The sequence below is a fragment of the Silene latifolia genome, chromosome X, assembly GCF_048544455.1.
Source record: "Silene latifolia isolate original U9 population chromosome X, ASM4854445v1, whole genome shotgun sequence".
Taxonomy (NCBI): Eukaryota; Viridiplantae; Streptophyta; class Magnoliopsida; order Caryophyllales; family Caryophyllaceae; genus Silene; species Silene latifolia.
In genome coordinates, this window is record NC_133537.1 from 78,852,726 (window position 1) to 78,877,177 (window position 24,452).

General features: G+C 40.3%; 1 long non-coding RNA gene across 1 annotated transcript; it reads left to right on the forward strand.

Moving 5' to 3' along the window:
* The first annotated feature begins 7,060 nt into the window (after positions 1-7,060).
* Positions 7,061-9,098, forward strand: LOC141621457 (uncharacterized). The gene is made up of 3 exons (XR_012532346.1): positions 7,061-7,155; positions 7,256-7,362; positions 8,998-9,098. It is a non-coding gene; the product is annotated as an uncharacterized LOC141621457 (long non-coding RNA).
* Positions 9,099-24,452: the final 15,354 nt, after the last annotated feature.

The following is a 24,452-nucleotide window of genomic DNA, read 5'->3' on the forward strand; positions in this document are numbered from 1 at the left end:
TTTCATTATTCATTTATTCGTTGTAACCATTAAACATTCTAATTATAAAATTGTTCTTAGATTGTATCTCTGATTTCACTACCTCGGGAAACCGAGACGGTAATGCCCCAATTATCTTGGCCGGATAGTTGGGGTGTTACAAAGTGGTATCAGAGCGATGATTTTGGAACCTAAAACAAATGAACCAAAATGAACTAGGCGTGTCTAATAAAATGAACCCGACTGAGTGTGATAGGAGATCAGTTTTGTATGAGTGGGTGTTCTCATATCAAAATTAGTGCCTAGTACCTCGGTTGGTCACTACGTGGGTGGTTACAAGTAAGGGTGAACGATATTGACAATGTGATATGATTGTATGAATGATCTGGTTTTTGCTAAACTCTTGCACACTATGAGATTTCATATGTGTAGGGATGAATTTGCATGTCTTGACACCTCTTGGAAAATGATAATACCATCCCCTTGATGCATGTTATGCAGTTATCTAACGCTCGATAGAGTTATTGTTAGTATATAGATGGCAACATTTCGGCAAGGTAAGTGTGAGTGTGAATGTAGAGAGTGAGGATCGACAACCTTGATGTTGCATGCACTAACTCGGAACGAGCCACCGATAAGTGGTGGACTCCCGAACCTTGTATTGTCTTGCTAGAAATCTGTCGATAAGCTCTTAGTAAGAATTTGAAACCCAACGGGATCACTTGACCGAGTATGCGTACCAACTAGGCCGAGTAAGCAGGCACTCGACCGAGTGGACCCTTGACTCGACCGTGTGGACCTGATTCAGGGGGTTATACATTTTGGAAAACCCGTCACTCGACCGAGTGGGTCATCCACTCGACCGAGTGGACTCACACTCGACCGAGTGCACTCGGCACTCGACCGAGTGGGTTCACACGGGTTGGGTTACTCGGCTTAAAGCCCTTATTTTTCCTCAATTCTTCATTCTAATATTCATACCTTCATATCTTCATCCCTTCCAACACCAAATTCTCCCAAAAACCTCCATTGTTGCACTAACTTGCTTGGAATCTATCCTATTTCTCCATCTTTCTCATCTAATCTCACTAATTTGGTCAAGGTATGGTTATTCATCTTCTTTCATCTTTTTCCCCAAATTTGAATTTCTTAGATCAACTTCTAAATCCTTCAAGTTTTGCTAATTAATTGTTCCTTTTGCTTAACTCATGGTACTAGTAAGCTTTTAATACCATTGTTGTTGATAAAAATCAAATTTTTGTAGAAATTTTTTGTCCACCATTATAGAACTCGAAAATTGGTGTTCTTGAGTCAATGATTGGATTTTGGTGATTGTTGTTGTGTATAGTTGGACAACAAAGGCCTAACTTTTGTTGTCATGATTGGATCTTGTCTAAAATGAGTAAATTTCGTCTTAAAACTCCATCTTAAATTTTCGAATTCTAGACAAGTCATGCCCAAATTTTGATTTCTCATGAGGAAAACTTAGTCTAATCACCATGTAAGACTACTATCTTGGTTGATAATGTATTATGTGAACCAAAATGAAATCAATTTTGTCTTAAAATTTGGGTGAAAACTCTTCTAAGTTCTTTTAAAATTTTCATGAATAATGCATTCTTGTGTCTTAATGGTGATTTTCCTATGTGGTAGTATTGAGGATTTTGTGGTTACTAGCACCTTATAAGAGGGATTAAAAGAAAAATTGCCTCAAAATCTTGGAAATTAGACACTAACCATATTAAATTTCAATTTATACTCACCACTTGTATTACTACTTACTTGTTCAACTTAAAGATTTTCTTGTGATAGAGGAGCACTTCGCTCACCCAAAATTCCTTTTTAATTTTGACAACTAAATTTTATTTCCACCAACTTCGACGAGATTGTTGTTAATGGTAATGTCATATAATCACTTAAGTGAAACTTTAAAGTGTAGTGTGTCTTAGTTGAGTCAAAAATTGACAAGTCAGGTGATGAATTGGGATAATACATGTAATTAAAATCATGCTTAAACTCGTGTTATGTCACAAAATCTTTAAATTCCGGAAAATAATTTTTGTAACATGAGAAATGTTTTGGAGAGGTCAATTAAATTACAAGAAAACTATAATAGAAACCCCTTGTTTTTGATGCCCATAAAATTGAGGAGTTGAGAAAATCCTATCCATATTCAAAATTTTCTTCAAAATCTTACATTTCCCGTTCCATATCTTGTGTGATCTTATCTTGTAGCATGGTAAGGAACGCGAGAACCGCTCATGGAAAGAATGCTCGCCAACCTCAACAAGAAGCACCGCCCGCTATCACCCTCCCTGACTACCCTTCCGTAGCTTTTGAGAGTGAGGAGCACCGGGACAGGTTTGTGGTCCTAGCCACTAGGAGGATGGCCCCGACCAAGTGTGTGTCGGTAAGTACCTTGGAAACCCTCAGAATAGAGAAGGAGGCGCATAACATCTTCACTGTCCTTGGATTGGAGGGTTTGTACACATTGGAGGAGATAAGTTACCACAACCTCACCCTCGAGTTTTTGAGCTCCATCACCTATAATAAGAAGACCCATAAGGTGAGTTTTAGACTCAAGAATACCTCCTTCAACTTAATTAGTGATGCTTTTGACGACCATCTAAGGGTGAGTAAGTGAGTTGTAGGTCACCATGACAAGATTGAGAAGGACATGAAAGCTTCAAAATATTACCACGTTTACACAAGCAAAGAAAAGGCTAGTGTAAGTAACATGAAAACTAGTGACATTGAGCAACCCGTCCTTAAGATTTTCTTGCGCACCTTGACCAACCTCCTCTATGGGAGGAGGGACCCGAGAAAGCTCAACTCCGCGGAGGTATTGATCTTGAGCTCCTACCTTAGCCCCCGCCATGAAAACCATCTCCACTTCAATGCCGTGTCTTTGGTATGTCTAACCCTTGAGAGGATGACTGAGGTGGAACAATGCTCCATAGATTGTGGAGCCTTAGTGACTCGATTGGCCAAGAACATGTTAGCTTACGAACCAGGGGCGGTTGATGCACCCATGTCTAAGGAAGTGGTTTATTTTGATCTTGATTGGTTGAAAGCTAAGTCTTGGGTAGTAGATGGAGAGGAGGATGACACCTATTCTTGGAGGGTTTATGGTGAGTGGTACATGAAACTTCCCGCCGGTGAGGACCTACCCCCGACTTCCCCTTTGGAGAGAATGGGATCACCCCGCCCCGAGGTCCAAACGTATACCATCCCTAATAAACTCACCTTTGGCCTTGATGATGCCACCGAGAAACGGGAGGCACCCCCGTTACCTCCCTCACCTCGTACTCCATACCTACAACTATGATGCCCCCGCCTTATGCCGCGAACTTTGTCCAAGCCCCACCCACCTTTGACTCCAACTATCCCATGTCATACCTCATTCACCGAGTGAACATCGACCTTGTGTTGAGGGACATGCACGAGGCGGCCTATAATCAAGGAGTAGGACCCGCCCACTGCCCTAGCTTTTGGTCCAGACCCGGAGACACTTCCGGAGTCTTCAAGGCCTATGGTATCCAACCATCAGAATGGGAGATCAACATTCCTTTCGGCGTGGGACACTTGCGTGACCCATACATGGGTGATGCCGGGATCTATCCAAGCTATGCCTACTATGGGAGTGGGAGTGAGGCGGGAACATCCGCGGCGATGGAGGCCATGGACCTTGATGAATTGTGGGAGGCGACGGCTTGCAAGGAAGAGGAAGAGCAAAATGAAGAAGAGGAGGAGGAACAAGCGGAAGGAGGGAGCAAGGCGGTGAAGAGTCGCTCCGGATGGGCAAAATGGGTGTCTAGCATTGGCAAGAAGAGGAAGTCCTCCAAGTTGTGGTGGCCTTATGATTTGAGATCCTTGAGACTTTTAATTATCATTCGAAACTTTAAACAATTTAATTTCTATGTTGTAAGCCGGCCATGAGGCCAAGACTATTAGACCTCGCATAGTAGGATGGTGTAGTGATCACCATTTGGACCCCATTGCATGTATGTTCAACCTTAAGAATGCTTAGAGACCATTAATGGCCGAAAATGAGACTACCCAGCGACACTCGGCCGAGTGCCCTATTCACTCGACTAAGTGGTGGTCCACTCGACCGAGTGCCCCTCTCACTCGATCGAGTAGCCTAAAAACAGGTTCTAGAAACCTCCTGTAAATACCCCCACTCGACCGAGTGGCGTGACCACTCGGTCGAGTGACTCTGACTCGGTCGAGTAACTCCTGAATTCGACCGAGTACAGTGTAATTTGACCCTTTTTGGGAATTTTAGACCACCTATGACGCATTTGACCTTGAACTTGAACTATGCCGACCTACTAATAGTCGATGGGCCATAGAAAACCCACACGATAGACCTTTATGAATTGTTTACTCTAGACCTTGTTAGTTGTTTGAACGGTATAAGAAATAATCGAACTACAAATGATTATATGATGACATAAAGTGCATGAAAACATGTAGACATTCCAAAATAATGGTGAAAAAGTAAATAATAGTAGTGAGTACACACCACGTGACGAGTGGGTAACACTAGTACGTGTCATGGCGGTCCGATACGATATGTGAATGATATGTTGAATGTAAACGTGGTTGCGTCTAGTCATAAAGAGTACTCATATAAATATATATATATACATATGGTAATCATACAAAACTTGTGGTAATAATGGTAGGCTACCGGGAGAGCGTCATGTAAGACTCATAGAGAACTTCAGGACGAAGTTCCCTTTTAAGGGGAGTGAATGTAAGGACTCGGAGAAATTTAGAAAGAAAGAGCGTAATACGTAGGAAATTAAGGAGAGTGAATAAGAAACTTACGATAAATAACACACATGTGTGTAACAATAAGAGTGACGAGGGCAAGAAAATACAAGAGGACCGAGAAGGAAGCTTGAGAGAAGACCGAGGAATAATTGGAAAAAGGAGTAAGTGGTGAACTTCGGGGATGAAGTTCATTTTAAGGAGGGAAGATTGTAATACCCGACATTTGTGGAACCCGTACTTAGACCTTGGGACACGTGAGAGGAATGAAAAGAGGGCCTTACACTTGACCTGAGCCTAGATCGAATGGGTTTACTCGGTCGAGTGAAAGGTACACTCGACCGAGTGCGTCCACTCGACCGAGTGCGTCCACTCGACCGAGTGCGTCGACTCGACTGAGTGGAGTGCTACTCTGTCGAGTGAGTTCACTCGACCGAGTGGACTCGGCACTTGGTCGAGTGCCGCTGTTTTCAGAATACGGGATTTACCCCCTTTCTCCCCTAACTCTAAAATCATTTCCACCTTCCTCCTTATCTCTCAAAACTCCCTCCCCTCTCTCTAAAATGCTTCCAATGTCTTTCCCTAAACCTTCAAGATTTTATTAATGGTGGAACATGCCTACTATGCCCCGATCTACCTTTTCAAGTAGAAATCTAACCCTTTCCTCTATGTCTTATGAGTAAATTCGAGTTAGGATTTATTAAGAGAGATTAATTAGTATTTAGTTATGTTAAATGAGTAATTAGTAACTTATAATGAGGGATTTTATGTTGTAAGTTAGTATAGAGTGAATTGTGATAGTTATTACATGGTTTGTGTAGGATGAGACGGTTTTATGAGATGGATACTTGGTGATTTCGATTAGCTTGAGGATTATGCTTAAAGGTAGGTTATCCTATGAAGGAAAAGTAGATATATATACTAACATATTCATATATGTTTTAGGTTAATTTGTCATAAAATTAAATGGTGATCTTATGCATGCAAACTATAATCAATATAAAGAAGAAATCTTTTTCTTACATTGGATTTTCGGTTTATTAGGGCACAAGAGAGATCTCCTTCTCTCTTATTCTTGTGCTTTCCTCAATGGAAGAATTAGGATCCAAGTATAGGAACCCTCCCAAAGTATAATACCTAAAGCACACTCTTAATAAAATTAATATTATGAATACTAGTACAATATTAATTTTGTAGAAAAATTGACCCAAAAATATTTGGTTTTTATCTCCTAAAACCGGTTAGGAGAAGGAGAGGGAGGAAGGAGAAATATTTTATCTCTCTAAAAAATTTTTGATGAGTGAATGAATGAATAATACCACAACTACATTTTGTGTATATTAGGTAAAATAAGAGGAAAAACGAAAGTGGTTTTTCCTCTCCAAAAACCGGGTGGAATAGGGTAGTGGAGGGAGGCAATGCATGCTCTAGTTGCTCTTCACAATGGACACTAGGTTTGCATGGCTAGTTAATTAGGGTAATCATCATGTTTACCACTCAAATAATAAACACAATATTATCCTAATACTTCCTTAATTTCGGTCCACTTAGATAATATGGACTCCATATTATCTTTGTCAAAATGTCAATTTGTCTTATGTCACATGTCATATGTAACATAAAATTGTTATGTATTTTTAACATATTAAAAATCAACGTATTAATAAAAATACGTCATATACAAAAATCGACTTAGTAATTCATAATTACTTGTACCAAAATATTTTACCAATTATAAATCACAACAATTTGTATTTATAATAATTCATTCAATTTTAATTGTTCCTTTTGTAACACCCCGTAATTTCGGACCGTTATGATATTGCGGAAGTAATTTATTAGTCAAGTTGAAATTAATATTAATGTATTTGAAGTAAAAATTATTCAAAGAAATATAATTCTATTATATTTTGAAGTAAAGTATTTATTTTGATAGTTTCGAAATGTTTAAAAATAGTTTAAACCGTGTAAAAACCTTTTATTTCGAAATAAGGGCATATCGGGAAAAATGGCAACTCTGTGAAAATTGGGTAAACGGTTTTGGAAATGGGTCATATGAGTACTCAATCTTCTTGTAATCTCGTGTTTAAGAACTTTGGCCTTGTCGGAATTTGTATTTGACAAACGGTTCTAATTATCGTCGAATCGGCCAAACCGAGTAATGAAATTCGCCAAATCCCGCTCCTCTTTCTCCTTTCTCGGTACACCTCCTCTTCCTCCTTCCCATTCCTTCCTAGGACTTCCTTTGTTCTTCTTTTGTGCCTCTTGACCGAAATCCACACAAAAAAAAAAATAAGATAATCTTACAATCGTAATTTCATCATAATTTCTTCGTTTCTAGTCCGATTTTCGCAAAATTTATATTTTCGGAATCCTCTCTTCAAGATCTACATCCTAGTATGTTTTAATTTCAGTTTTCATTATGTTGATTTAAGATGATTTTGGGGCATAATTTCGGTTTTAGTGATTATTGTTGTGTTTTTGTTGTTTTTAATAGGTGAAGATTATGAGGATGATATAGGGGACTCCTATGTAGTAGAGGATGATGGGTAGCTACTGTTTTTAGGGTTTTCTCAAGGGTTATTTGCCTTTTTCTAGCTTAAGGTAATATATTTCGAGTTACTCGACGATTAAATGTCACATTCTTTGCTTTTTGTATGATTTTGTGATTGTTAATTGAGTGGTTTATTTCACATGATAATATGGGTTAAATTCATGTCTAATTCATGTCTTTTGTATGTTTAAGTTCACATATTCGTATGGGAATGAATTGGGAATGACTAATTGATGCTTCAGACGATGTTAAACTGAACAAAAATGGAGAAATGGAGGGTTTGGGGTGGCGGCCCACTAGGCCCAGCAGGCCGCAGTGCCAGTGCAGGCCCACGGCTGCCTTGGGGTTGGCCCGGTCGGCCCGTTGCTTGATTCGCGGTTTTTCATGCGTTGTTCGTCGTTTCGGGTTAATTAATGTTATATTTAGTATAAGTAGTAAATGGGTAATCATATGAAATGAATAATGTTAGTAGTGGATATAATGATGTTGGTAAAATTATGCTTATATTAGTAGTTTGCACATGTTAGGATAGGTTATAATATGAAATTGTAATGAATAGGCTTAAAATGAATTTTATAGCGATAATTGTAATGTTTGGATGATTATGCCGAAAACTGAGCCTTAGTCCCTTTGACTGAATCGATGTCAGTCAATTGTGTGATTGGTCACCAGCGATTGAACCGTGCATCGCCGTCGCAGGTGGGGTTGCGGGTAAAAATTCGGTTGGATGAAATTATTGTGTAAATTGGATAATTGGCCTTACTCTTGTTTTAGGCCATTTATTATGTTTTTATTTCACATATGTTGTTGGTTGATTTGAATGATTTCTTATGTTGTAGAAACGGCCCTAGATTCCCTGAAACCTTTAATATTGTCAAGTTTGGACTCTTTGCCTCTCTTTTGGTTAATTGGGTGTCCTACTTGTCTTGTGTGGTGTGGGCTAAAGTATTATTTGGGACCTAGATTGGTTTTATTTAGGTCCTAGGTGAGTATTTCGGCCTTCATCATAGATAGGCCATTATAGTCCTTGACGAGTGTATGTTCACTGCTTGATAGCCTCTGTGTTCTTGACTTGGTGGGTTTATATCCAAGTTGGGGCATGACCTCATTACTTATTTTGATAGTAAGTGGTCAGCTTAAGTACTAGCCAACCCTTTGGTGGATTCCTTAGGGTACTCACTTTGTTTTAGAAAAATTGTGGGTCTTGGGTGCGGTGGTGTGTATCCGCATGTCTAGGTCTGCTTGTGATTTTAGGCTAGGGTTGTGTTGTGTCTTGGCCATGTTTTGATAGAACCTCCGAGCCAAGATACCGGTTCGATTACCTTCCCTACCTCGTGGTATAGACTCGAGTTATAGAGTGACTATTGACCGTACTAAGAACGTATGACTGTCTTTGATATACTGTCCTTTCTTGTTTGGTGATTTTATGAATTGTAATAGGTGAGATGCAAGCCGGTTACAATTGATAAAGTTTGGATTACTGCTTGTTATATGTTTCACATGATAGTTTAATTTGGTCAGTTTAGAGTTCACTTGTTAGAATATTTGATATCTAGATTATTTGTGATGTGGTTTACATGTTACGTTACATGTTACATTAAATATGACATTTCGTGGCTGGGAGGACTCGAAGTTACTCCCCACTGAATTGTGGCTTTCGTGTTTGTATAAAATGCGATTGACAGGTTGATGATGATTAGATGGGGTCACAGACGAGCTAGTGAGCAAAAGAACCTTGGACTTAGTTTGGCTATTTTGTAGTAAACACTACTACAGATACAGCCTATAACAACGGGTAAAAACCGTTGTAAAATAAAAAAGCGGACGTTGTTAAAGCGGCCGTTGTAGAAGGTATTTACAACGGTTTGCTTATTTAGTGAAACCGTTGTCTAAAGTATTCACCACGGTTAAAAGCCGTTGTTGTTGGGTGTTCTCCGTTGTGGAAAGTGTTTCAAAATTTTGGAGGGAATAATATAACAACGGTTGTCGTATGTATAACCGTTGTTGTAACTTTCCCTCCAAAATTGTGAAGTCTTTTGACAACGGGTTTATGGTACATACCCGTTGTTGAAATTTTTAGTAACAACGGTTCTTTGTTTAATACCCGTTGATGTAATTTTACCTCCAAAATTGTGAAGACTTTTAACAACGGTTCTTCGATTAAAACCTGTTGTTGAATATTATGCGCGGGTATTTGTGAATGTCATTCACAACGGTTTTATGTTTATTAACCGTTGTGAAAGGTATTCACAACGGTTTTTTTTAGTAACCGTTTTTATTACAAACTCCTAATGTTTTGAAAAAATAAATTTGTTTCATGCCATTCAAAAACTGCGTATATGTCAATGACACCTAAAGATAAATCACAAATTTGGGTTCATCGAACTCAATAGATTCAATTCAACCACAATTGCATCATATATATATATATATACTTACAAGGAGTTGAATTTACATGAACTAATCATTCCCTAACTTCAACAAAAAATTTACTAATAAGTTGATCTAAACTCGGAGTATCATGCATTTCTAGCTAATATATTCTAAGACGTAGTTGCCCCACATGTCTCTTACCTCGTCTATATCTACACTTGAGTCTTGCTCAATCTGTTGATTTGGTTGATTGCATCTGCGGCAAAAACAAAGAGAAGACATACATTATGGTATATATAGCAGCAAGCAAGACAACATTAGCAACATCATGGTATATATATATAGCGACAAGCAAGACAACATTAGCTCTAATTTTAAAAAAGTAATAAACACATGTTTAAATTATTACTAACCTTTTCGGGAATAACGAGATATCTTCGCCTAATAATCTCCAACATAAACCGACAAGCGTAGTATCCACATTGTATGCTATCCTGGTGGCGAGGGGCCTATTATTACATAAAAAAGCAGACGAGAGAAGGCTCACATCAGAATCTTGAACTTTAGGTATTGTATTAGTATTAAACACTGATTTTTGCACTTAAGGTATTGTATTTGAGCACGTACCCCTGTTATCGTAATAAAATCGGGGCCAACATCGAGAATCTTCCGTGGGTTGATCCTGCTTTCGTTTGCTCTTTTCTTCTTAAAGGCCCTTTTTTTAAAAAATAAAAAAGGAGGCAGAAACTAATTTTTTTAGGGGCACAAATATGAAAGAGCTTTTTTCTATAAATAAAAAATGAAAATGTTATTATAAATAAATCAGTATTATAAACTTACATATTAATCAAGTGCTTAAAAGTCTCGCTTGGTTGATGATGTAAAGAGTCCAACCAGAAAACTTTATTCCTTGACGGCATGATGGCTGCTAGCACCCAATGAGTCCTACATCAAGAGACATCATCATTATTAATAACAAGTACATATATTAGGTATGAAAATGCAATTGTAGGGGGAAACGTAATATTAATTTGTTTATTACCCTTTTTCATTATAAGCGCCAAAAATCAGCTTCTTGGTTGTCGCCAATTGCTGAGCAATATAATCTACCCGTTGTTCGAACGTGAAATCCGGAATAAATAAAGATAAAACATAGGGGCACAGGAATCCGTATAGATCAGATGGAATATTCTTCTCGGGGATCACTCTCAATTTCAATATCCTACATTATTACGGTATTAATTCCGGTATTTAAAACACTATCTAGTAGTCAGAATATTAGACTATGAAATTATTTATTAAGAAACTTACTTCATCCAAACAAATATGTGTTGGACATCAATCTGGTCTAGGCCAGCCCATACGGCTAGCACATCCCATGATACATGTGCTTGGCGCTCAGCCCCTAGAATATCCTCTTCGAGCGGAATAACTGTAATACCCGCCCTTTTAGGGACCCTTTGACCATCTTTGACTGTCCTTGGGAACGGGAGTGGTCTTAGAAAAGTATGCCAAAACCTGTTTGAGCTGCGTGTAAGAGTGGTACTCGATAGAGTAAAGGCTACTCGATCGAGTAGCTAGGGCACTCGATCGAGTAGGGGGCCACTCGATCGAGTAAGTTGGGTACTCGATCGAGTGTCGGGATTTCAGCGAGGGTTTTATATCGCGTTTTGTTAAATCCGCATGTCACTTCCGCCACTTTCCTCCTATCCTTCAGTCGCCCTTTTCCCTTCCCTTTCACCTCAAAACCTCCATGGATGTCTCTTGAAGATTCTTATGCCTTAGGAGGGCGTCCCTTGAGTCGGGTAGCGGTCTTTTGCCTTGTCTCTCCCTAATAGGTATGTCATAATCATCATCCGTGCCTTTGTTTCCATAGTTAGGGTTTTGCTTGTAGTAATAGATATTTGCATGATGGTAATAGGCTTTGCTTGTGCGCTGGATGCTGTGTTTGTCGGCATGGACTGGTTGCGGATGCGTAAAGGTAGGTTCGCCTACTCAGTTGCTGTAGATCGTCTAGTGTGTCGGTCGTTGTGATAGTATTGTGGTTGCTTGACATAGTAATTGTATTGTGTTGTGGTTGTGGTTGTGATCGTTGTTGATGGTTCTCGAGATGCGTTCTCGGCTGAGTGGGGTCACTTGCGGGAGTGACTTCACGCCCTAGTTTCGCCCTTCGTGGAACCCGCCACGAAAGGGGATGTGCACATTAATGGGACAGGGTTGTCGCTCGTTTGATGAGCGGGGCTTAGGTGGGAACGGCTGCGGTCCCCCACTGGCAGGACTGGTCCAGTGGACAGTCAGTGACAGGTTTGGATGGATTGTTGTGATTGCAGTTGGGACTAGTGTCACTGTTTGTATTGTTGTTTGTAGTTGTCGTTGTCTTGTCTTATCTCAGTACTGACCTTGTGTGGTTGTTTGTTTGTTATGTGTCTGCCGTGATCCCTTATGGTGAGCAGTCGGTCTTAGCAGGTGTTGATGTCGTGGATAGCTGGAGTCCGGACAGGGATGAGTCCTCACGAGATACGATGGTCATAGCGAGTAGTCTTTGAGTTGTACCTTGTATTGTATTTTGGTTTGGATCACTTGTAATAAAGCTTAATAGTTCTTTTATTGACGTTTGATAACTACTTTCCTCGAGTAACCGAGATGGTAACGCCCTTATATGCTAAGGAAGGCCTAGTTAAGGCTCCTCTGGATATGGGGGTGTTACAAAGTGGTATCAGAGCGACGATTTTGGAACCTGTAACAAATGAACATAATGAACGTAGAGAGTCTAATAAAATGAACCTGATGTATGTGTAATGGGAGCCCCGGCTGATGCTAGATTTTGGGGTGAGTAGGCGCCCTCATTTCAAAATTTTGGCCCCATGACGCTTAAGCCAGTCACATGGGATGGGAATGTGGAGTCCGTGTGTCTATGTGTGCTATGTATGTTAATTGTGCCGGAGCTACCTCCGGTTAAGTTTTGTTAGAATTAATAGAGGTGTGATAGTAATGTTTAGGCCGAGTATGGTAATTAGTGACGAGACTATTGAAGCTCGTTGGATGATTAGTGAGCTTATAGGATAGCTAGGAGTTATGTGACGAGGTTATACGTCATGGAGATGCGTGAAAGTGTGCATTTGAATGTGTAATATGAGTAGCGAACATGTAAGTGTTTGTCATAAAATTAATGATGACGGAAGTTGTAAGTGAGCTTGTAGATCCTACCTAGATGACTATAATGATAATTATAGTATGGATGAGTAATAATTCGAATCACGGTATATGGTAATGTGTATATGCTTTATTAGCTAATTGAAATTTTTTTTTTCCGCTGCGAAATACTTGAATTATGCGAAATAGATTGCTTAGAATAACATGTAAGGCATAATTGATTAAGTGATTTGCAAAGTATATAATTATGTGATAAGTAAATATGGAGAATTAATGTGAACTATACGTTTCAAGTTGATGTAAACACGAGTTTAGTAATAGCATGAAAGGTAAGTTTAAATGTAATAAAATGACACGGTTAGGTTTATACGTAACTCGGTGACAGGTAGACCGAGTTGGGTAATTTGTATAACGTAACGTGATATGTCTCTTAGTTGTTGGAGAGTTGTATTTTGTGTGGCGATGGTTATAAAACGTGATTGAATGCGATAATTAGTGTCGAATTCCGAACTTAGTTGGAATCGACACGCGATGATGTTTTTGCAGGAATCTTCAAAGTTACTTCGTATTTTTGATTGAGTACTTAACTATACTTGACCGAGTGCGAGTGCTTACTTGACCGAGTAGACCTCACTCGATCTAATTAGGAAGCTATGACGTCGGGATGTGGGAAAATTCCCGCAGTTACTCGATGATTTAGCTCCTACTCGATCGAGTAGGGTGGTACTCGATCGAGTACCCCAGGCACTCGATCGAGTAGGTTACTGTACAGTGGTTTCTACGGGTTTTCTTAAAACCCCTAATCCTCCTATATCTTCTTCTTATTCCCCTATGTTTCGACACTCTCTCATCTAAACTCCTCTCAAAACCTTAATTCCTCTCAAATCCTCTCTTTCTCTTGGGTTAGTAGTGATTCTTGGGGTTAATTTCTTAGTTTAATTTCGTTCCTCTACTTGTTCCTCAATCAAGGTATGCAATTCTCCCTAATGTACATGGTTTATTGCTTTGAATGTGTTAAAATAGTAAAACAAACCGAAATTTCGATGATAATGGCCAATTTGGTGCTTTTAATTGTTGAAATATGATTCATATGCCTCCTTTTTCATGGTTGTTGGTGATTATATGCTGTAAATTAGATTAGAAATTGCAATAGTTGAACCCGAAATTTCTAGGGTTTCCAAATTGAAATCGATTTTTGGTTGTTTTATAATGATTAGATAGTAAAATTGAGCCTTAATTATGGTTTATATCATGTTGGAGGATAGATTTTGATGATTTTACCCTTAGAAAGTTGCCCTAAAACTCCGTCTTAAAAGTGTCTTATGGGAAATTCGTGACTTAGAATGAGAAAATTGATGTTGTAATTGACAATATAAGCATGAATTGAACTTCAATATGATAATAGAAACAATGATTGATGAATACATGCTACAATTTTCACAGCTGTAAAGACCGTCTGAAAATTTTGATTGAGTTGTCTTACATAATAGTGAAGGGTGATATAAATTTGTCATAAATTATTCATTCTCTTGAATTAGTAATATGTAATTAGCAATGTACTAGAATAACCCTTAGAAGCATGATAGGGTATTCAAATTCGCTGAACATATGCGGCCATCATGATAATTACTTTCACCACTATGCCTTATGAGTAGTAATAATATGAACTTGTGTGTTGAAATCGTAGAAAGCGCTAATGAACATGTATACTTATTTTCATACTCAAAGTAACAACGTGAAATATGTGCTTCACATGCTGGGAATGGTTGGAAAATTGGTGTGTACCTAGCTGAACAACCAAGTTTGGTGACATGATTTATATGCTTCAAATATGGAACTGGTTGATGAATTAGTAAACTTACTAAGTATATAGAACCCAAATTACATGAAGTATATGCTTGCATGTTTATATAAATTGTTTGAACATATGTCTAAAGCGAGATCCGAGACTAAACCTTGGAACCCGTTAGAGTAAACGGGGAAGGGTTGATCCACTTGAGAGGGGGGAGGCTAGTGGACCGGTAGTACCCGCATTCGAGTACCCTTCTGTTGTTTTTGTTGACTTTAAGCAAAGAGAGCGTTTTGTAGCTTTACAAAAACGCAAGATGAGACCCACAAAGTGTATAGACACCGGTGTGCTAGAAGAGTTGGAAATAGAGACGGATGTCCGTCATATATTCGAGACCTTGGGTTTTACTGGTTTGTATAGGCTGAGGAAGCATACTTACCCTTTTCTTACCTTGGAGTTCCCGAGTTCCTTTAACTATGACCCGGTAGACCGGGTGACGGTTAATTTAGATTGATGAATACCGGTTCTGTTGACCATGGATTTGTTTGCCTCTCACCTTGGGTTGGCCAAGCCTCCCAAGGACTCCATCACCGACATTCCGGTGAGTGCGGCGTCGCGCCTAATGCCTTGCTTGGACCGGGAAGCAAGCTCCCACCTCGAGCAATATCTTTGATTAATGACGTTCAAGCACATCACCTTGAGAATCTTCCTCCGTTCTCTTTCAAACCTCCTCTATGATAGAAAGGATATCGATAAGTTGAACAACCATGAGGTCTTACTTCGATGTCGTACACGAACCGGAGCGGACAAGAAAGTGGTCTTCAATGCTCCTTCCATAGTTTGTCTTTGCTCTTGCCTTGATGGCTTCTTCTCCTTCTCGATACCGATTTGTGGTGCTATTGCCACTCGGTTATTTGAAAAGCTAACCTCTTTTGAGGCCTCTTCGGCATACGTGCCTCTAGTTACCCCTGTGCCTACCATGGATCGTGAATACTATCTCGACCTGAAATGGTTGAGAACCTTGGCTGACGGTAGCCTAGCATGGAGAGTGTATGGCATGAGTTGGATGAAGATTCCGGCTCTGAGCACCTCCCGGACCCACAGAGCCCTTAGAGCGGCGGTGGTGGCTGTGGATGGGGACGATGAGGAGGAGGAGGAGGAGGATGAGGATACACCCCGCCAGCTGCAGACCTATCTCATTGATGGCACCATCCTCCAGGAGATGCCGGAGCCGACGAAGGGCGAGAATGCGGAAGTCCAGAGGGTGGAGAGACCCAGAGTGGTGAGGGGACCCCGTCGAGTGAGGGAGAGGGCCTCGGGGACTAGGCCACGCCGGAGGCACGCGGCGGCGGCAGCGAAGCCTTTCCGTACTACCCTTACCTCGACACCCGGAGACGCGATCCGATTACCTAGCGGAGAGAGTGTCATCTACCTTGACACTCCGGAACATGCACGAGATGGCGTACGCTCGGGGGATAGGTACGAGAGGACCGCATCCGTTTGGTGGAGTGGAGTTGGGGACTACTCGGGGTATTCCATTCTACGGGGTGGAGCGATCGACGTGGGGGACACCTCGGTCCTTCCCTTACGGCGGCTTGACTCCATGGTACGCAGGCCCAGGAGCAGGAGGAGCAGGAGCAGGAGTGGATGCGGGGATTGGGACATCAGGAGCTGGTACTTCGGGTGGTGGTGATGATGAGGTGATGTTGGAGCGCGGCGGCGGGGAGGAGTGATACTCCTCGTTCTTATATTTGTTGATAGTAGTTGATGTTCGATGGTGATATTGTTGTTAGACTTTGGTAGTTGTTTCCTTTTGTTTTGAGACTTAGTTGGATCTGTATGATTGGCCATAAGGCCGAATTTGATATTCTAACTGATTGCAGGATATTAGAAGTCGGGGAGTCGTCCCGACTCGATTTTATATGACAAGTATGCGCATGGGTGTTAACTCGTGACAGGTTTTATGAGGAATTGGCCTGTAGGTACTCGACAGAGTACCCCGTACTCTATGGAGTAGCTACAGGATGAGACGAGGGAAAAGTTTCTGACCTGTAAGCCACTCGATCGAGTAGCCTAGACACTCGATCGAGTAGCATGGCACTCGATCGAGTACCGCTACCTACTCGATCGAGTAGCACTGTTACAGGAGGTTTTTGAAAATTAAAAATGTTCAATTGTTTCATAATTGCAAGTTTATTGTTTAATGTGGTTATTAGTGTGTAGTAACACCTTTGAACCGTTAATTTCATATGTTACAAGTCATGATTGCAGTTTTATAAGCGCATTTGTCACAATTAGTAAGGCGGTAATCATTTCTTGTTACTTTTATTTTGTATACGCCTCATTACGATCAATTTATCGGAGTTGTAGCTTCTCGTACATTCGTGCTTACCATATTAATATATGTTATCAACGGTGACTAGTTATCCCGGTGGCGTGTGTGTGATTTTACTTTAACAAGTGTACAGTTAGTGAGTAATGTCCATAATAATGTGGTTTTCTTTTATGTTTTGATGCCCATAATAAGTAATACGTGTTGATGTTGGGTGGTGAACTTCGGGGACGAAGTTCCTTTTTAGAGGGGAAGAGTAATGTCGCGAAATAAAAAGGCTGTCCTTGAATAATGCTTTGCTTGCTTATAGTGTTGTCGGTATTATGTTTTGCTTTGATTACAAAATTTCTGAGATATAACGAAGACAACGTTAGTCATTTAAAGTGAAGGGGCTGTATGTTGCAAGAGACGGTCATGAAAAATAGTTATAGGGTGATAAATCGTACTCGAGTCACGTTGCCAAGTAACATGGTGACATTAGTTGTACCACAAGAAAGTTGATGTGAGACATGTTTTAGATTGATGGTTGGATAGTAGTTATTGTATGTTGGGAGATCGTGAGCGACGATTAGCATTGCGGGTTGGATGTTTTATATATATATATAAAATAACGATTGACTGTGATAAAGCTTGCATGATTGTGGCAAGAATCGATAGGTATAAATGTGGTCGGTGATGATGATGACATGGGGGGGGGGGGGGGAAATGGTATTTTCAAGAGGTAATGGTTTGGCCGGGAAGTTTGGTAAGGTTGTGTTGTTTCCATGTCGTGAGCGGGAGAGGTGAGTTGAACTTCGGGGACAAAGTTCTTTTTAAGGGGGGAAGACTGTAATACCCGCCCTTTTAGGGACCCTTTGACCATCTTTGACTGTCCTTGGGAACGGGAGTGGTCTTAGAAAAGTATGCCAAAACCTGTTTGAGCTGCGTGTAAGAGTGGTACTCGATAGAGTAGAGGCTACTCGATCGAGTAGCTAGGGCACTCGATCGAGTAGGGGGCCACTCGATCGAGTAAGTTGGGTACTCGATCGAGTGTCGGGATTTCAGCGAGGGTTTTATATCGCGTTTTGTTAAATCCGCATGTCACTTCCGCCACTTTCCTCCTATCCTTCAGTCGCCCCTTTCCCTTCCCTTTCACCTCAAAACCTCCATGGATGTCTCTTGAAGGTTCTTATGCCTTAGGAGGGCGTCCCTTGAGTCGGGTAGCGGTCTTTTGCCTTGTCTCTCCCTAATAGGTATGTCATAATCATCATCCGTGCCTTTGTTTCCATAGTTAGGGTTTTGCTTGTAGTAATAGATATTTGCATGATGGTAATAGGCTTTGCTTGTGCGCTGGATGCTGTGTTTGTCGGCATGGACTGGTTGCGGATGCGTAAAGGTAGGTTCGCCTACTCAGTTGCTGTAGATCGTCTAGTGTGTCGGTCGTTGTGATAGTATTGTGGTTGCTTGACATAGTAATTGTATTGTGTTGTGGTTGTGGTTGTGATCGTTGTTGATGGTTCTCGAGATGCGTTCTCGGCTGAGTGGGGTCACTTGCGGGAGTGACTTCACGCCCTAGTTTCGCCCTTCGTGGAACCCGCCACGAAAGGGGATGTGCACATTAATGGGACAGGGTTGTCGCTCGTTTGATGAGCGGGGCTTAGGTGGGAACGGCTGCGGTCCCCCACTGGCAGGACTGGTCCAGTGGACAGTCAGTGACAGGTTTGGATGGATTGTTGTGATTGCAGTTGGGACTAGTGTCACTGTTTGTATTGTTGTTTGTAGTTGTCGTTGTCTTGTCTTATCTCAGTACTGACCTTGTGTGGTTGTTTGTTTGTTATGTGTCTGCCGTGATCCCTTATGGTGAGCAGTCGGTCTTAGCAGGTGTTGATGTCGTGGATAGCTGGAGTCCGGACAGGGATGAGTCCTCACGAGATACGATGGTCATAGCGAGTAGTCTTTGAGTTGTACCTTGTATTGTATTTTGGTTTGGATCACTTGTAATAAAGCTTAATAGTTCTTTTATTGACGTTTGATAACTACTTTCCTCGAGTAACCGAGATGGTAACGCCCTTATATGCTAAGGAAGGCCTAGTTAAGGCTCCTCTGGATATGGGGGTGTTACAATAACTATCAATTGCTCGGTGGCTATGCGATGGCCAGCCTCCTCATGCAGTCTCTTCATCGTCACCGTTCTTACTTTTTGCATGTAATCCTTCCCTTTATATTGTGTGGAGTTTAAAGTCCTAACTTTCTGGTCCGGGAAAGAATGAGTCTTTGATTTTGTCCCCTACACAAAATTACCATGCTTTTTATAAATACAGACAAAATATAAATAAAGGGAGCGAGGTTAATTTTTAAAAAAATGGAGAAGTTAATTAAATACATACCTCATCAAGTTGTTGTGAAGTCGAGGTCGTTGGCATGTCTGTGGACTTAGGCTTATCCGCCAAAGCCGCCTTTTTTGTTCCCTACAAAAAAAAATAACATATAAATTTAACATATAAAAACATTCAACAATTAAAAATGTAACACATATATATATATAAAGGTATTTCTTCTAACCCCAACTGCTTTCCGCTGCTCAGGCGGCGGAGATATCTTCGCCAAGTAGATGTGAGTATCAGGCCATTGGATGAAACTTCCAAGCGCATCTCCCAGAATGGTAATGTCGTCACGAACTGGGACAGGCAGTTGAAAGTTTTCATGGCCTGGATTGACTGTAGTTATCTCTACTATTCTATGATTCGGCAAAAGTTTTTCGCCATGAACTACAGTTTCCGCTGCTGCAGATTTGTTTTCTACGAGACCCCGGCCAACACGCACATGTGGCTTTTCGATTCTATTAGGGTCAGCAAGAATAACTGGCCTCTTGTTTACGGCCTGAAGAATATACACATACATTATTATATCTTTGCAAAAACGCTTCAGCATTCAAAAGATTTTGCAAAAACGCTTTCTGTCTCAGGCCGATTTTTGCACAAACTTCAGCATTCATATAAATTTAACTAATTAAACACTTCATGCATACCTTACTGAAAACAGGGAACTGACTTGAAGGGGATGTATCTTTGTTTTCCATCACCGTCTTCTCATCAAGTTGCATCTCCTTTTCGGACCCATTATTTACCTAATAAAATTAACCAATTCAATGGCACCATGTCGGAAGTTGGCGGTGAACACACCCCCGATCTTACCCAAAAAAAAAAAAACAAAAGAAAAATAAGGAAGTATTAGGTACCTGATCGGCTTTAGTTGTTACAACTTCGGAAGCATTATTAGGTACCGATCTTTCGAATCTCGTTGACCGATACTTCCTTCTCATGTATTGCCAAGGTAGTAGCGGCCTCTTCACCAATCTGTTGTACCTTATTATTACCCCCTTTAGAAATGACATCCTCCATCATCTTCACTTCTTCTTCGGAAAGCTTACCTCCAACATTCAGCTTTAGTAGTACGGATGCCATTAACTGAAGCTGCTTGCCAAGAATGTAATGTGTCAGCAATTTTTATCCCAACAATAACATGTGAATTGAACTTAAATGAAAATAATAGAATAAATGTTACCATGTCAGCGTTCTCAGACTTAGTCTTCCTTTTCTTCTTTATCTGGGCAGTTTTCCCATAATATTTCGTTACTCCAACCTGTAACGGGACGCCCCTCAAACGACCTGGATGTTCGGGTCGGCCGATCGCTCTAGCAAGAACGTCATTACGACCACTGGGAGTGAATTTCCCTTCTTCTACCTCTTTCAATACGTTATCCTATAATATATTAAATAAACTTCAAATTATATTTGTGACTAAAATAATAAAGTTAGTAATGAACTCGTCTTAATAAAATAATGCTCACTATGTTGGCCAAAACTTCCTCATCATATTTGTCATGCGACGACCGGGATCCTTTAGGCGTGTGCCCATGTTTATAAGTTACATGCCGATCCACCTCTTTCACTCCCTTTGCCACCTACACATTAACATGGTAACATTTATACACGTAAATGTGTATCAATGCAAGTCCAAGTGTGATTAAAAAAATAAAGTCTCACAGGGCAATAATGCATGCTACTTACGAGGTCCTCTTCTATCTTTCAGAATCGCCTCGAGAACCATAGAATTTCCCCTTCTTGCATGAAATGTTAGCACGATTTCTTTTGCTAACGGCCTTCAAATAATTATATAAAAGCGCAAGTAGATGAGATAATAAAAAGATTATATAAAGGACTCATTAATTAAAAAAATGATAGGTAAATCGTTAAAAGGCGAGGATATTTAACCGAAACTTCTCAGTAGTTCTCATCTTTTGAAATGATCCCATTCTTCTGCTTGATGGTGGGACACTTGTTTTCCGGTGGGCTCTTACGCATCTCCCCCGTTGCCTTGTCCACATACAACCAATCCCTAGCAACGCCACACTTCCACTGCCTGTGGACATCCGCTGCCTTATGCATTAAATACTCATCATGGCTTTTATCGGGTATAATAAAGCCTTCCTTTACACGAGCCAAGTATAACTCCGCCAATTTTGGATTCAAAGTTCTAACATCATCTAAATGGATAGGCACAAACTGTCTTGTGCAAGCACCAATCCAACTGGAGAAAAGACCCGCATTTGGACCAGTAGGGAAACCCATCTCACTCCATGTTATTTGGAACTTTGTTTAGCGGCTATAGCGCAAGGACTTTCTTGCACTTCGTAGCACCCCTCTCACCAGGCTTATTATCACCAGGCTCATTATTCTTTTGACTTCTTTTACGTTTTTCACCCATGATAATCCTAAAACCCAAATATGAATGATATAGCAGGAAATGAACAACTTAACAACGTACATGCAGAGTATTATCTAAAACCCTAAACCCTAATAGGAATGAAAATTTAAAACAACAGATTGAGCTTCTAAAATCCTAAACCCTGATAAGAGGAGTAAAGTAGATGATGCGGGATGATAAAGATAACAAAGAAGACGAAAAACAAACAGATGCATGAAAAAGAAACAAGATGATCGTCTTAAAACCCTAATGACGAAACACAAAATTAAAGTGAACATACCTGTTGATGATGATGATAAAGAGAAAGAGCAGGATGATAAGGGAAGGCAACGGAATGCGGGCTTCGGAGGCGGGCGGCGGCGGCGGCGAGAATGTAAAAAGCGAGGAAGAGAGAAGAATTAACTCAGGATACCAACGGTTGAACTAATAATAATGTTGTGTGTGTTTGTGTATGGCATCTTTGTATGGGTTTCTATATTAGTTTTTTATTAAGACAAACTATTGACAACGGGTGCTCAAAGACGAACCGTTGTTATATGTTAATAACAACGGGTCAATAAAAGTAAACCGTTGTCAAAAGTTTATTACAACGGTTAAAATATACCCGTTGTAATATATTTTCACCAAATTTGCGCCAAAATGAAATATGTCAAAAAAATAATTGACAACGGGTAGAGGTACTACACCCGTTGTTGAAAGTATTAACAACGGGTAATTTAAATATAACCGTTGTTATTGTTGAACCTCTTTTTTTTAAAAAATTACTGTAATTCCATTACAGTCCAAACCTGTAACAATACATACTGCAACATTATTCAGCAATTTCAACACCAGCATCCACATCTAATAATAAGATCAAGAAAATAAGACAACTTACACCAGCATGCATGCATACTAGTGTATGTGTCCTGATGAACTATCTCAGGATCGGGGACGTTTCTTGGATGTCATAGTTTCTTCGTTAACCCAAATACCTTCACCATGGTCATCACGCATATAGATGCTTTCAGTGTCCTCATGATCAGTGTCAACATCGTCGAAATAAGATACAGTGGTAGACTGATCCATTCCCTCAAAAACGACATCCTGATCATCATCATCATTATCGGATGGACTACTCCTTCTTTTCCTTATAGACAGTACAACAGACCACTTCTTATCCATAGGATCGGTGACATAGAACACTTGTTTAGCTTGGGATGCCATTATGAAAGGATCATCCTTATTATTGCCAACCTTACCCAGATTGACCAACGTAAATCCCATCTTATCCTTTCGGACACAATGGATGTTGTTATCAACCCAGTTACATCGAAACAAAGGCATTGTGAAATCAATGTAATCTAGTACCAATATTTCTTGAATAACACCATAATAAAGGCATTTTCCCCAAATAGGCTTTTTATCTTTTGAAGTAGCAAAGTGCATTGCCTCAAATTCAGAACTCACACCACTATTTTGCATTGTGCTCACCTCATCTTGCTCGCGGGTGTAAAAGGTATATCCATTAATGGCAAAACTGTTGTAAAAGGTGGCCCTGGCATTTGGACCTAAACCAAGACGTAGTAACCTAGGAGAGATGTCATCACCGGTTTGATCGGTAATCTTTGTAAGACAATATTCCTAAACCACTCGGAAACGTCTTCGTATGCTCGTTCGCAATCCACTTCTCGGTCTTGTTTTGGTGATCGTATTTGAGCTCATCTTTGTGTTGTTGAATATAAGGTTGCACCTCATCTTCGTTGTTTAGCACATACATGTGTGCTAAATGCAACATTTCACGTGTCACAATTTTTTCAACCCGGCCCCTAATACCTTTTCCGGTCATCTAGTCACTATGACGATTCTTAGGAACGCCAATCAACTCCTCAGGGGAGAGATGAGCGTAACAATATGAAAGAGCTTCGTCTAAAATAGCGCGTTCAGCAATACAACCTTCCGGACGATACCGATTAGATGTATAGTCCTTGTAGACTTTCATCAATCTTTCGAAAGGATACTGGTATCTCAAGTACACGGGCCCAAGGTACAAAATCTCCCTAACCAAGTGAATGGTCAGGATGAATCATGATAGTGAAGAAAGAGGGTGGAAAATACATTTCCAACTGACAAAGAGAGGTTACAACGAGGTCTGTAATGAATCCGCGTCATCGGGATCGATGACTTTTCGCATATAATTTGGAAGAAGAGAGAATCTAGTTATAGCATATCTTACCTTTTCAGGTAAAATGGAACGAATAGCCACGGGTAGTAATTGTTGCATCAAAGTGTGACAATCATGTGACTTTAACCCGGTAAGTTTTAGGTCTTGCATCGACACTAGGCTTTTGATGTTCGACGAATAACCATGTGGCACTTTAATTCCATTCAAGCATGCACGAGAACTCTTTTCTCTCATTCCGTGAAAGGGTAAAAGCATTTGGCGGTAAAAATGTATGATTACTCTCTCTTCGTGGTGCCAACTCTAGCCTAATACCCATCATTTTCATATCTTCCCTAGCTGCGGCGTTATCCTTTGTTTTACCAGGAACATTCGGAAGGGTATTGATAATATTATCACAGACATTTTTCTCAATGTGCATGAAATCGAGGCAATGCACGACCTCCAAGTCGGCCAATATGGAAGTTTATCAAAAAATATGGATCTTTTCTTATACCCACGAGTAGACAATTTAGAGCCGCTCTTCTTCCCATAATCTATCTCAATATGCTTTACTTTCGATAAACTTCATGCCTACTCAAAATTC